Source organism: Phacochoerus africanus, chromosome 14 (genome assembly GCF_016906955.1).
Source record: "Phacochoerus africanus isolate WHEZ1 chromosome 14, ROS_Pafr_v1, whole genome shotgun sequence".
Lineage (NCBI taxonomy): Eukaryota > Metazoa > Chordata > Mammalia > Artiodactyla > Suidae > Phacochoerus > Phacochoerus africanus.
The window spans coordinates 10,448,198-10,463,842 of NC_062557.1; the positions used below are offsets into that span (position 1 = coordinate 10,448,198).

Below are 15,645 nucleotides of genomic sequence, written 5' to 3' on the forward strand. Positions count from 1 at the left end.
ACACTGACTGAGCACCTGTACACTCCAAGGAATATACTAAACACAGCAGTATGAACTTGAATAAGATATGGTTCCATGCCTGCTCTCAGGAAGTCATTAGTCTAATAGGACAATTCAATAAGTGTACAAGTTTTTAAAAAATTGCTGGATTTTAGGTAACGTGAATACTTCAAAGAAGAACAAAGCATTATTTATGGAAGCGTAGTAAGGACAGGTCCATGCATTGGTGGAGATGAGCAAGAGCTGCATGCAAGCGGTGATGTCACAATGAACCAATGAACTTCCAAGACATGGAGGAGGTTACGAGTGTACTCTAAACCTAAAGAAACGCATGCACAAAGGCTGGCGAGGGAAACCCTCGGGGAAACAATACTGGTGAGGTTTGAGGGCACCTATAATGAAGCAAGACTGAAAAAAGTGATTCACATCAGAGCCTGGACGAACTTCATCATCAGATGAGGACACCGTACTTGATTTCAAAGGAAATGGGGAGCCACTGAAGGCTGGGGTCAGAAATGTGAATCCAGCCCATTTCAGTACAAGTTGAATGGCAAAAACACAGTCAAGGCAGAAGGGTGAAAAAAGGAGGTATAATTTAGAAAGGATAAGATAGTAATGAGTGTTGAAGTCAGTGAGTAGAAGAATCAGGCACATGTAAATGGAATAAAATACCTTTATACTATGTGGCAGCTGAAAAACTAAGCAGTAGGAAAAAAGTCAAAAATAATTCTGAGTGTTCATTATCTAGTACACAGAAGAATCTTCCTGAAGATTCTTCACTTGTTAATAAAAAGAATATTCTTCTACGCGTCAACTACGTACAAGCAGTCATTTTCAGAACAACATCATTAGAGAAAATGTCAGGAAACCTGATTTTACTTCTGAACTGACAACTGACCAGAAGTGTGACCTTTGTCAAAACACTTTTATTTCTTGGGCTCTTCATTTTCTAGTATGCAAAATAAAGAGTTGGATGGCCTCTCTTCTCTCTTTTAGGTATTGCAGACAAAGGAGGACAGAAGATCACTCCTACCACTCGGGTCTAAAAGGGTGAAGTCATAACTCACTCCAGCGGCCCACCAACCATGCACCTTGAGAGGAATTCAGGAAGGAAAGCAGGATAAGGCCCTCTGTGCTTTGGATAAACAGATCCCTGGACAGTTAGGTGCACATCTTAGAAAGCATCTCCATGACCCCAGATTCTCACACCTTCTCATACATAGAAAAGCATTAAAATCATCGTTTAAGAGATCTGTTCTTAGTGATTAGCAATAGCATTTTGCCAAGAGATATGCTCAGCTGCCTGTATTTCCCAGCCAAGAAATTCATTTATCGACTGGCTTCTCCCCTACCTCTGTGGAGCAGTTTTCTCAGTACTAACTGGGTGACCGTCTCCCAGGCTACAGTCCTCAGTATGTCCCCGAATAAAACTTAAACTCACAGTCTCCTGTTGTGGGTTTTCCTTAAGTAGACAGTATGTAACTTTATTGTTCTATCTGCTCATAGGATCATGAAATGAAGCCACATCAGTAAGACTAGGGATCATGTCTTCTTTGTTCTGCATCACATACTCAACACCTAACACAGGACCTGGCCCATGCTATTGAAGCAAGAAATAGATGGGTCCCAGGCTGAGCAACTGTAACCTGTTCCCTGTGGACAGATAACTTCAAGATAAAGCGCATGGCAGGAGCAAGGAGGAGCTGTGTCTTGCGTGGATACAAGACAGAGACTATTTATTACTCATTCTTGAGGCCCAGGAGACCTCCAAAACCACAGAAAGATCCCTCTGGGGTCAGAGAAAGGAGAGGCACCAGACCACAGTATATCTTGTCAACTTCCCAGAAACCTGGGTGTTAGAATCCATCCAGGCTAAAAGATGCGAGTGTGCACACAGGAGAGGGCCCTGAGTCAGGCCAAATGTGGGCTCAAGGCCAGACAGAGCGAGATGATTGGCTAGAGGAAGCCGGAAAGGACTGGCTCGGTTCAGGTGATTTAAATCACGGTGTCTCTCTCTTCCTCTCTCTGTCTCTCCCTCTCCCCATCACCCACAGGAGCCTGACCGTGCTTTTCCCCACTTCTATCTTCTCTCTCTTCTCTCTGAATAAACGCTTATTTGCCTCATACCCTCAGTCTCTTTGCTGATTTCTTTCTCCAAAGGGGTAAGTTCTGGGGAACAACATCAAGTGATTAGGGTGCAATGTTTTCACCCCATAGCCACCCGAGAAAAATATGTGTTCAATAAACATGTTTACTGATTGAATGCGTGAAAAAAGTGGACTGATCAATTCAGTCTTAAAAAAAAATCCAAGTAGCCATTTGAAGTTTTAGGGTAAATATTTGGGTGGGATCATGCAGACAGTCAGACAATAAAAAATTATTGTCATCTTTATAAAGCGTAAGGTATAAAGGCTATATATAGCCTTCTAAGACTTAAAAGTTAGTTGCTATTGCTCACATATAAATGTTCCCAGCAGTTATTAGTTTTCAAAATGGAAGATTTCCATACATTTTTGTATACTCTTATTACTGCCATCATATCTGTGATAGGGATGGAGTAGGCACAGGTAGTTGCAGAAGTCCCAGCGAGGGACCACAGATAGAGAGGGAAACAGGGCACTTCCGGAGATCACTGTACGTTAATAAACTGCTCAAGAAAGCCATCAGAACAAGTCGGCCTTGCTTGGTAAGTGGAGGTGCGAGAATTGCTTCAGGTCTTTGGGTGGAGGATAGGATGAGGCCTGCATTCAGATTCAGATCAAGGGCTGGAGCTTGAGGACCGCCCTTCTGCTGATTTGCATACACTCCCTTCTGGATACTGAAGAGGAGCTACTATGCCCAGAATGGAAGAGGAGGTCTTTTCCGACCCTCACTCCCCTTGGACGATAAAACTATAGCCCCCCTAACCCTGGGGCAGAGCCTCCTTGCCTGCTTGCTTGCATCTGTCACAAGCGTCCTATCTTAATAAATCTATTTCTTGCCTATCTTTTTATCTCTCGCTGAATGCCTTCTGCACAGAGGCAAAAAGAACCTGAACCTCAGTGAGTGCAGACACCAGGTAACTGATTTTAATTTAAAACTGTGTCTTTAAATCCCAATCTGGATTTTGGCTGGGTTTGAGTCCTGCACGGCACATGGGTTCCAGTCCCAATCTGGGTGCTGGCTAGGTTCAGGCCATTAGAGCTGTCAGGTTCATCCACAGGTTCTTATCCTGCACTGTATAAAATATACACCTACTTACAACTGAAATGGATAGGGTTACCAAGAGATTTCACAGGCTTGGAAATACTGCATTTAGTTGTGGATTTGTATTGTGCTGTTTAAAGGCAAACTAATTCTTGACACTTTTTTTTTCTGAGATAAATTGACCATATTTACAATGTTTAGTTGCTTCAATACTTTGTAAATCAGAATCCAGCTTAGAAAGCAGCATATTTCATATTTCAACTATTTGATTTGATTTATACATAAGGGCAAAGAATGAAGGAGCCAAAATTTATCAGAATTGTATAGATGAACCTCTGCATAAAATTATTCTAAAAAGTTTATTTGGCATTAATGATTTCTCTTAACCTGATCTATGCATTTCAAAGATTGCTAAGGACCAGTATATTCTCTCTCCCTCTCTGTCTCTCTCTCACATACACACACATTACCAAATACCTGAATGATTAATATTATGTAAACAAGATACCTGGATGATAGATTTTCACTTCCAATAAAGATGTTTGAATAGTTCTATCTAATGGGTTACATACTATCCATGGCAATCCTTTGCCCACTACCCTCTTCTCTTTTTAAAAAATAGTATAATGAATTAGATATGCAAAAAACTACTTCTAAGTGCGATATTGTGATTTATAATAAGACCTCTTCCTGGCAGAGCTCCTAATACCCCTGGAATTTCCTGTGATAAGAGAAATAAACATGTCTTTTGTTGTGTTAATGAGGTAACAATTGCTCAGCCCTCTAGTGAGGGCTGGTTGTCAGGGAAACCAACCTTGAGACTTGAAGGTCAGAACTACCTGTCCCATCCCCTTTAGCCTCTGGGGAGCTGAGAGGGGCTAGAGGTTGAATCATTTACCACCAGTCAATAATTTTTTTGGGGGGGGGGCTTTTAATTAATTCATTTTATTATTTTATTACTATTATTATTTTGGTCTTTTTGACATTTCTAGGGTCACTCCTGCAGCATATGGAGGTTCCCAGGCTAGGGGTCTAATCAGAGCTGTAGCCACTGGCCTACACCGGAGCCACAGCAACGTGGGATCCAAGCCACTTCTGCAACCTACACCACAGCTCATGGCAACGCCGGATCCTTAACCCACTGAGCAAGGCCAGGGATCAAACCTGCAAACTCATGGTTCCTAGTCGGATTCGTTAACCACTGAGCCATGACGGGAACTCCGATTATTAATGTTTTTAATAGTTATTTCCCCAATACAATTTTTTTTCTACTGTACAGCATGGTGACCCAGTTACACATACATGTATCCTTTCTTTTTTCTCACATTCTCATGCTCCATCATAAGTGACTAGACATAGTTCCCAGTGCTACACAGCAGGATCTCATTGCTAATCCATTCCAAAGGCAATAGTTTGTATCAATTAACCCCAAGCTCCCCAACCACCCCACTCCCTCTCCTTCCCCCTTGGCAACCACAAGTCTATTCTGCAAATTCATGATTTTCTTTTCTGTGGAAAGGTTCATTTGTGCCTTATATTAGATTCCAGATATAAGTGATATCATATGGTATTACCACCGGTCAATGATTTAATCAGCAATGACTATGTAACGAAGCTTCCCTAAACCCCCACAAGGGTGGGGTTGGGAGAGCTTCCCAGCTGGTTACCATGTGTAGGTTCTGGGGCAGTGGTGGGCCTGGAGAGGGCCTGGAAGCCCCACCTTTCCCCATACCTCACCCTATGCATCTCTTCAATCCAGCTGTTGCTGAGTCATATGCTTTTATAGTAAATGAGTGATCTAATAAGTAATGTTCCTCTGAGTTCTGTGAGCCACTCTAGCAAATTTATCAAACCCAAGGAGAAGGTCATGGAATCTCCGATCGATGACAGTCGGTCAGAAGTCCAGGTGATCACCTGAACTTGCAACTGACACTCTGAGTTGGAGGGGGCTGTAGGAACTTCTAACTGGTAGCCAGTCAGTGGTCAGAAGCTCAGCTAACAACCTGGGCTTGCACCTGCTATCCCAAAGAGGGAGAGGGGGCAGTCTTGTAGGAGTGAACCCTTCGCCCGTAGAATCTGATGCTACATCTGGGCACATGGTTTCAGAACTGAGTTGGATGACAGGACACTCAATAGGTGTCTGGAAAATTGCCCCTTTTTGTGGGGACATTGTCCCTGCGATGTTGGAACTGGGTCTGGAAACCGAAAAGAATGTGGTGGTCTGGAACACTCACAAAATAGAGTAAAAATAATACCTTCAAAGATGCCATTTAAGAGTAAGTCAGTATAGCGTATTCATTTCAGTAATTTATAAATCACGGAGAGTTAGGGTTTTTTTTTTTTTTTTTGGTCTTTCTAGGACTGCACCCTCAGCATATGGAAATTCCCTGGCTAGGGGTTGAATCTGAGCTATAGTTGCCAGCCTCCGGCACAGCAATGCCGAATCTGAGCCACGTCTGTGACCTACACCACAGCTCACGGCAATGCGAGATCCTTAACCCACTGAGCAAGGCCAGGGATTGAACCCACATCCTCGTGAATACTAGCCACGTTCATAACTGCTGAGCCACAACGGGAAGTCCAACTTTTTAAACAGTAAATTTAGTTCATATTAAAGCCAAGCTGTACTTATATTGTTTATCCACCAAGTATTTTAATAGGTTCAGTGTCAGAGATCATTCTGTTTCCTAATAATGAATTTAGAATGGGGGCTCTCCCTTCTTCTGCAAACTGATATCTCCAGGGAGCGGGGGTTGGTAGAAGAAAGAAGGGTCACAGTGGGTGCTAGTGTGTGCCTGTGTGTGTGTCGGCTTTAGCTGAAAGCTAAGAAACGTAGTGAAGTAACACTCCTGTTGGTTACGGGAGTAGAGTGTTCTCGAGTGGGTGGGATGCTGGGGCTCTCCTGACAGTGGGAAACAGCAATGTGAGCGCTCCACATGCGGCTTCCGAGCCCACCTATCCTTCTCCGCTGCCCACAGAGCGGAAAGGCGTGAAGAATACGCAAGATTGGACTTCTCCTTTCCACTGAACCAATTTTCACAAAATAGAACCAGTGAAAGAAAGTACTGGGCTCCCCAAATGCATATTGAAAAGTAATCCATTTTTTTCACTCATCAGATAACAACACTGAATGACCAGGGTAACCCAACTTTGCTTTCCTACGGCCTTAATGAAAAGGCCAGTTCATTCTATTTGGAAATCAGTGAGATGCATCGTAATGAAAAGCTCTGATTCTTGGCCAGGATTTCGCAAAGCCCATGAATAGCCCAGCTTAAAAGTTGAATTTCTTGTTTTCCTTCCTGTGTGGCACTCTTTGAAAAGGCAAGAAAATGGTCCATTTGGTCTTTGGAAAACCCATCTCTGAGTATGAGGCACTGCCAGCTGGTTAGGTTCATTCTGGGTAAATGAAGCCATGGGGGCATTAGGAATGAAATGGGCAAAGGACAAACTCAAAAATGAAGACAAAGTAACACATTTAGTTTTTTTTGCTCATACAGTGAGGGTGGTGAACAGATCCTGTTGGAGGACACAGCATCTCCCAAGCAGAGTCCTGGCACATTTGAGTGTTTAGTGTCCCACATGCTTGTCACCCATGAGTTCCCCTCTGCGGTCTAACAGTTCCACTACAAAACAGCATTCAGTGTTCTTAAAAATCACCATAGTCTGCAAAAACATAAAAATGAAAAGCAAAAAACAAACAAAAACCAAGGACTTATGGAGAAAACAGGGTAAGGGGCACAATACTCAAAAATTTCATCAGTGACGTATTATTAAAAGATAAAAATAAGGAGTTCCCGTTGTGGCTTGGTGGGTGAAGAACCCGACATAGCGTCCATGAGGATGCGGGTTTAATCCCTGGTCTCACTCAGTGGGTTAAGTTTCGTCCCAAGCTGCAGCATAGGTTGCAGATGCAGTTCCGATCCGGTGTTGCTGCGGCTGTGGTGTAGGTCTGTGGCTGTGGTGTAGGTCTGCAGCTGCAGCTCCGATTTGACCCCTAAACTAGGAACTTCCATATGCTGCAGGTGCAGCCCTAGAAATTAAAAAATAAAAAGACAAGACCCTGATAAAACAGTGGAGTGTCACTGTGCATGGTCAATATTAAAGAATGCATAAATGCTACAGTGAACACAGCATTTTGCCTTGGGAAAGGCCTGAGGTTTACTTGGGGAAGTGGGCATTGGAAGAAAGGTTTGCAGTTTGCGAGTTATTGAGAAGTGGTGGAAGGAGGGTTCCCTGAAATCTGATGGAAGTAGTACCACTAAATGTAGGTAGATGAGCTCATAACACATTTGGTGAACCGAGATGGCCAGGGATAGAGAGAGAGAGAGAGAGAGAGAGAGAGAGAGAGAGAGAGAGAGAGAGAGAGAGAGAGAGGGAGAGAGAGAGAGAGAGAGAGAGAGAGTGTGTGTGTGTGTGTGTTGTATTCCTCTGTAGCTCCGCTGGCTTGGGTGCAGTTTTTTCACTCACCTAGTATTTCTTGAAAACAGAATCACAGGTAGGCCAACAGGAAGCTTGTTCAAATGACATGCTATGCTCAAGCAAACACATTATGTCCAATTGTTCCTTAATATATCAAATGCACTGGAACTAATCTGCATGTTCAAAACAAGTGTTATGGCAGAACTGACTGTATCTTTTCAGGTTATGCTTATTTAATACCTAACAGTCAAATGAAGAGCTCAAATTTTTCTTAACTCTGTGAAGGTTTCCAAACAGCTGTTCAGGGTTGTGTGGGCATATGAAATCACCTTACCTCTATGTGTTTTCCTTGTCCCCAAGAGGACCATAAGTATGATAGAGTCAAAGACTGTTCAAGAGCTTCTGATATGATGGAGCACCTTACTGACTGATCGTGTTATCTTTTTCTGCTCATCTTCTTTACCCCAACTCTGTTTTTTTTTTTAATTCTTCTGTTTGTTCCAGATTTTAATCAAAGCCTTTTATAGCATAGCATATATATAGCATTGCTACTGTTATATTCTGAAAATGTATCCAGCAATTTCTTACCCTTGAAATGTTCTTTTCTTGCTTCACTTATTTGGATTTTGGGTTATTCAGTGTGTGTGTTGCCAATTCTCTGATACTGGTTTACTTACATAAATGATGCAAAGCAAATGCTTTTCAATACATCTCATCTGGTTTTTCAATAGTGGGCAAAATTCAGAATATCCTCTGTCTAGGAATCTTACTTACTCTTTGGAAAGGATTTTACAAAGATGCAATGTAAATATAAAATAACAGGAACACCCACATCAGGTTGGGCCTCTTTTTCATCATGTTTTTAATTAATGCTAATCCCAGAAAACAACCTACAAAACATGCATCCACATATGCACAATGCAAATCTTCTTATACATATCCCTTCTATGATTAAATTGATTCCTGAAGAATTGGCTAAGACAATCAGTACCAAAGGTCAGCTTCAAAACTTCCTCTGCCCTTGAGAATGTTTTGTGTTAATAATATGCATTTGTTTTATAGTCACTTAAGAAAGCCTCCTTTAGGTCAAACTAGAGAGCCAAGATTATAACAAGGGGGAGGAGTTCCTGTCGTGGCTCAGTGTAAAGGAATCTGACTAGTATCCATGAGGACACAGGTTTGATCCCTGGCCTCACTCAGTAGGTTAAGGATCTGGCATTGCCGTGAGCTGTGGTGTAGATCACAGACGCAGCTTGGACCCCATGTTGCTGTGGCTTTGGCGTAGGTCAGCAGCTACAGCTCAGTTTCGACCCCTAGGCTGGGAACCTCCATATGCCACGGGTGCAGCCCTAAAAACACAAAAACCAACCAACCAACCAAACAAACAAAAACAAGGGGGAAGAGTCTACCAACTCTATAGAGTTAAATGAATCCAGGCTTCTAGAAAGAAAAGAAAGCCAAGTTTTTTTTGTTTTTTTTTTTTTAGAAAGGTTACTAAATGTCTCAGTCTCTTGATATTTTATCCCAAAGCCTACAAACAGAAAGCTGTGCCATCCAAGGACAGAGGCCATATATTGATCTGGACAGGATGATAGATGAGGAACAGGGGAAAAAGCCCGGCCTAGGATCACAGTTAGAAACCCAGAACAAAACAGGGAAAATCGATTCTCAACGTTAATAAACTTGCTAAACAGAGTTTCTTTGCCATTAAAAATAACAAAATTTTTTTTAACTTCTTCACATTTAGGGCAATATGTTTCTTAATTTTCTTGACCATAAACTAGTAAATCTTTAGCAATCAATCAATCCCAGGGCCTTCCTGGGGAACTCTGCCTGAATCACCATCAAGGAGTCATGTGAGAACAATATTTGCTTTCTAGAGTTAAAAGGAAATCAGCAGATGTTTCATAGAGGGAACATGATTTCATTGAAGGTATTAAACCCTTTTACCTACATTTCTTTGAAGACAAATGTTTCTGTTTCCTTTATGGAACCAATATATTTTGTTTTCTCAGAGTAACACTGTACAATTCTTCCAGAAACCACTGATGACTGGTGAGTCACCCTTTTTTTTCTTCCCTAGAGTTGAGAGATTAACAGAGCCTGAAGTCTGAATGTTGTATAACTGTCCCTACTCTACCAAGATTTCAGAAGTTTTAAGCAAAGAAGAGAATCATGATTTAAAAAAAAAAAAAATCTGATTCTTTAAAAAGTAAGAACACAAACTTCCAATGCTCGCCCTTACTGAGTTATTGCTGTCATTCTTCATGGGAGATTTCTCTCATATGATTGTAATTCCCAACAAAACTGAGCTATTGGAACACAGCATCAGGGCCTGCCTATAATAGTGCCTTGGGTGATTTATTTAAGAAAAAAGAGAGCGAGCTACAGATGAATGAACCATAGGGATTCAAGAGGTGGAAACTGAATTGTGCAGTGTATTCAACTTGGCAGCACAGTCTCAAGTTCATTCATTTGGCCCAGCTCAGGTCTCGGTAACTGGAGGAGAGCAGAGAACAGTAATCAGTGGAAAATACTCCTGTCTGATCAGTTCTAAGCTGTGACAGGTGACGTGCGGTCCTTGGGGGAGAGGAGGCAAAAAATGAGGAGTCCAGAGGAGGGAACAGTCAACTGAAACTCTCATAAACGTTAAGTGAGTATAAAGAAAAAAGTAAAAGACACGGCATCGATTGTTGACACTACAAATACCCAGGAGGCCTCATCATTTCTCCCGCAGGAGACATTTTGTTTGTTTGATTAGACGTGCATGTTGCTTGCACGTGCATGTTAACTGACAACCTCCCCACTCCCACAGCTTTTTTTAGCTACTGATGCTTTTGAGCCCTGCCTTGGATCAGGCGATCCAAGGATTTGCTTGTTGCCGCTACCTGCAATCTACTGTCGTTCCCCCTCCTGGTTGATCTGCTGGTACTTCACCCCTTGTCCAGGTAGAGTGTGATTTTCTACTCTTTTTTGGTTACCATATCTTGGGTGAATGCCTCCCTCCCCAGTAGGTTAGTCTCAGGGCCATGGTCACTCCTTAATGCAAGCCTAGTTGCATCACTGGTTTTCTGTACTTTGATTTGGACCCATCAAAGGAAAATCTCAGCTTGGCTAGGAGCACAGGTTGGGGGCCTGATGCACAGCTAGCACTTTAGATATATCAGTAAAACAATGTGTGAATGAATTGATTTGACAAAGTCAAACTGTTGAGTCATCTAAACAGGCAGACGTAGCTTGTGCTGTGACAAGCCCGAACTCCAGGCATCGTGATATAATAGTAAGAAAACTGCTACCATTTCCCTCAAATTAGTCAGAAATGGACAAAGCAACTTCTACTAATAACCATTTCCCTGACATGTCTCTGTGAAGAAGAAAGTGCATGGAAGGAACCAGGCATTTCACCCCTGGGGTACATGCTTAGGATAAGTTGTAATGATTCATTCTGATTGATACATGAACTGAGTTTTCCCAGAATCCAGTCAGTTGCCCTAGAAAAAAATTTAAACATTGTATATATAAAACTATATATGCAATATATACAACTACATATAATACTATATGTCACTACATTTAACACATAACTATATATGTGCAGTTATTTTTCGTAAAATATAAAAATATAACTAATAGGGAAGTCATTTCTGATATAAAATAAAAGGTAAATTCTGGATTATTTCATTAAGTTTCATCAATGAATTAGCATACCTCTGTGTTTTAGAGGGTATCCATAAAAGATGGTAGGAACCAAATTGGTGTGGAAATAGGTGTGTATTAAATTAAATGCAATTGAAATGCAAAATGTGGAAGAGAAGACACAATCTGATTACATACTTTGAAAAACACTGAATTCTTAAAATTGAGAGACTGAGTTTGTGTTTCCAACTTTGCCACTTACTAATCTGTAACCCTGAGATGCCATTTGATTTCCCTTTGTTTCCATATTTCATCTCTAAAATTAGGAGGGCCAAAGTCCAACCTAAGATTCCTTCCAGCCTAGAAATTCCATGATTCTTGGATAAGTCTTTGCCATGTTCCTATAATCTCTTTGCAGTTTATTATTCCATGAGATTAAGCTAGAACTTTAGTCACCTCCTTCTCTCCTGCTTTCCTTTTAACATACAACCCAGTTATCATATAGTATGTAATGTATTTAAATAAAATAAGTCAAATCATTTCACCTTAAAGGTGACTGTTTAATGTGTGATTCTGAAAGTTGGTAGTTTTGCTGGCTTGTGACACGATAATCGGTCCTGTCTCTGAAAATGGAGCTACAAATCTGTGCATTATAATTCAGATACGGAATTTTTCTTGACAACAAATAATACGGCCTCAGCAAAGCAAATTAGAAATGATTTGGGTTTGAGTACAAACTTTTTTTTTCTTTTTAGGGCCACACCTGTGGCATACGGAAATTCTCAGGCTGGGGATCAAATCAGAGCTGCAGCTGCAGGTCTACACCATCGTCACAGCAACACGGGAGCCGGGCTGCATCTGTGACCTACGCCACAGCTTGGGGCAATGCTGGATCCTTAACACACTAAGCAAGGCCAGGGATTGAACCCCCATCCTCATGGATATTAGTCGGCTTCTTACCTAGTATCCCCGCTGAGCCACAATGGGAACTCCCACAAACAGTTTTAAGTATTGTATATAGTCTGCACATGGAACCTGCTCCCTTAGTTTGTCCCAAGCTGGAAGGAGACGGTGATGGCAGTATTCCGAACAGTGGGAAAACGGGGGCTCTCACTGACAATGAAGCAGAATTCTGTCACAGAAACACATCCATTCTGGCACCTGGACCCTCGACATTTTTGTTTCTGACCCTTTACTATTTGTTGGGTTGGTCAATGGACAAAGCAAAGTTGTTCCAAGACAACCAGATGGAAAATCCTAAGCTCAGTGAAACCTGAGAATTGTGTGAACAAGCGCCACATGCAGCAAGGTAACAATGCCAACAACAGATTGAAATCCCTCAAACCACAAAAGTGTCATCAATGTGTTTGTTAAAATGGGTTAAAAAAATAGAATATCAATTGTCAGCCATCCAGCTTCTAAAAAGCAGCACCTGCTCTGTTTGTAAGAAGGAATTTGTACCTTTTTACTGCCAGCCTGGCTCAGTGGGCATCTACGATGAATGAAATAAAGTCACTTTAGAATGCAACAAGCGTCATCTTTATCTCTCTTATGGGTAAGGCAGGATACCCACTTTCTAGGGAGCAGAGATCTCTTCAGAGCTAATCCTAACAGCACATTAATTCTATGCTAATATTGTAATTCTAACAGTGAGAATTCACCATGAAGCCTAGTAAACCAAGGAAAACAATAACACACCCTGTCATGGTTCTTGTGGCCTTTAGTTAGCCAACCATTTAAAAATGAGGAACCCCTCACAATATATTTAAATTGCTCTTGTTCCAGGTATTTCCTGAGGCAAAGCTTATATCATAACAAAGGAGTAAAAGGTAGGTTTGTTCTGTATGACCTTATTTTCCCCCCAAATAGATAAAAATCCATTACTACCATCCAGTTGAAAGAGATTCACTGCAGGGGGAAAAATCCATTAGGAAACAACTATCTCGAGCTATTAATAGCAGCTCTCTCCTCTGTAGCATTTGCTGAAGGTCTGGCTAAAGTATGTTATCTTATTTAATCCTTATAACCTCATGAGTCCACACAAAATTATCACTTACATTTTACCAATAAAAATAGGAGCCTTGAACTTGACTTCAATGTCACACAGCTACTAAGGAGCCCTGGGTCTCTCCTCTCGACCTTTGTCTAGTACCTATGCTTTTGCCTGTGGTACTTGGGCCAGACTAGACATGAACTTGTCAGTCTCTTTAATCTAAACAAGTAATTTCCTCTTGAATTAAAACTGATTTCTCGTGGTTATTCTCTGGGGAGAAAAATGCACATTGGCAGAGCCCAGCTTTTGACGGAATGTTCACTGTCCTGGATACTGCAATTACCTTGAAAGGAAGTAGGAAGCTGTACCTTCCAAACTTTTGTCCAGGTCTCATCTTCACTGTGAGTGGGCCTGTATGTGGTGTTCGTCGCTTTTCTTCCTTGAATTCTTAACCATTTCACTGAAAGTATTTCTTTTCCTCTGATTTAGAAGAGGGCTTTCTGGTCCCGGAAGAGACTTTCAAGGTCGTCGGGAGAAAACAGCAAGCTCTTTGGAAGCAGGCACACTGACAGGTGGTCAGATGGGGCACTCGGCTTATTTCCTGAAATTACTCTGAGCTCTCAAAGCTGATACTGATCTGGAAGTTCCTGCATGCCCTGAACACCCAAACCACAAAGGGCGAGTGGAAAGAGGTTCCATGGGATTATCCTAATGGGATTTTCACGGCCCTTGATAACGAGCAAGTTGAAATGCAAGAGCTTCACAAGGTCTCAGGAAAGACAAAGAATCATAAAGCTGGAAAGAGTATGGATGGTCACCCTCACTTCAAAATGGACCAGAGGAATTACCCCGCCTCGTTCATTCTTTTAGCCCATTTTAAAGTTCAAAGTCCTTTTTGGTAATTTCCCCCAGAGGCTCGCTTCCATTCCACATTTTAAGTCTCACTAGAAATGTTTCCTTTAACAATCTATGTCCAAGCTATGCCACTTTATGTATGGAAATCATGGGTAAAATGACAAATTTTGTGGACAAAAAATCAGGATATGTGGTCCAGCTGAATATGTTTCTGATTTATGGCTTCAATTCTGAATAAATAAAATGTGATTCTCTGCTTAATGAACTGTCTTCACTGAAAAGCATATGAAGGCACTCAGGCAGATGGCTATAGGAAACCTGATTGGCATGGTCATGGGGCATCTTAATCATTAAACAAAATAACAGTCGCTTATGAAAACCTTAAAGACTTAGTAATTTCCATTATTCTAACAGTTAAAAAAAAAAGCAACTATCACCTTCAAAGTAAGGAACACATTTAACATGTACAAGTCAAAGTCATTTTAAATTCAGCACGGTGATAGCATTTCTATCACTAGCTATTAGTCATAATATTTTGAAATTTATACATCAAGGCTATTTTCAAAATACAAAGACTGATGTTAACTCATTAAAGGACACAAGAGCCACCCAGAAGTTATTTTTTTCCCTGCAAATCCTGTTTATATTAATCTATGACTTGAGACCTTCCAAGCGGAGAGCCAGGAAACCAAAGATAGAATTTTGTCCCAAGCTACCATTCAGTAGGCGTAATCTGGTATCACTCCAGATGCTTTTCCATTTTGTTTTCTCCTTCCTAAAAGTCCTTTGTCCCATGGCATTCCCAAAGATGAGTGCCACAGATCGTCAGGAGCAATAAGAAGTGGGGAGAGGAGTTCCCATCGTGGCGCAGTGGTTAATGAACCTGACTAGGAACCATGAGGTTGCGGGTTCGATTTCTGCCCTTGCTCAGTGGGTTAAGGATCCGGCGTTGCCATGAGCTGTGGTGTAGGTTGCAGACGCGGCTAGGATCCCCCGTTGCTGTGGCTCTGGTGTAGGCCGGTGGCTACAGCTCCGATTTGACCCCTAACCTCCATATGCTTCAGGAAGTGGCCCTAGGAAAAAAGGCCAAAAAAAGACACACACACACACACACACACACACACACACACACATACACAAAGAAGTAGGGAGAGAGAACTGCCATGGAGGACCATGGAAAGAGAATCTGCACCAGGCTAGAAAAACTGCCCTCTTTCTCCCTTTTCAAATTATTTTTTTCCATCCTGTCTTTCAGAATCTCCCCGCTACCCTGTGCTCCCTTCTAAACGTAAACTCTTGGGCGAGGTCTAGATAGAACTGTAGTGCGCTCGCACACACACACACACACACACGCACAGTGGCCAGTGAGGTAGGAATGTCCATGCTGTAACCTCACAAGAAACACTAATAACAAGCCAAGGGAGTTACAGATGCAAATGAAAGTTTGTTAAGCTGTGCCTAGTTCAAAAAAAACCAAGCTTTTGGTGCTTCTTCCTTGCCCTTACCACCCAGTTAGCTTGGACCAGCAGAGACCAGACTCAGGAGACCGGTGCAGA

The 15,645-nt window shown here is 41.8% G+C and overlaps 1 long non-coding RNA gene across 1 annotated transcript; it reads left to right on the plus strand.

The window, feature by feature from the left end:
• Window positions 1-10,459: 10,459 nt before the first annotated feature.
• On the plus strand, window positions 10,460-14,350 carry LOC125115108 (uncharacterized). Its single transcript, XR_007131983.1, has 3 exons — window positions 10,460-10,553; window positions 13,027-13,070; window positions 13,724-14,350. It is a non-coding gene; the product is annotated as an uncharacterized LOC125115108 (long non-coding RNA).
• The last annotated feature ends 1,295 nt before the right edge of the window (window positions 14,351-15,645 follow it).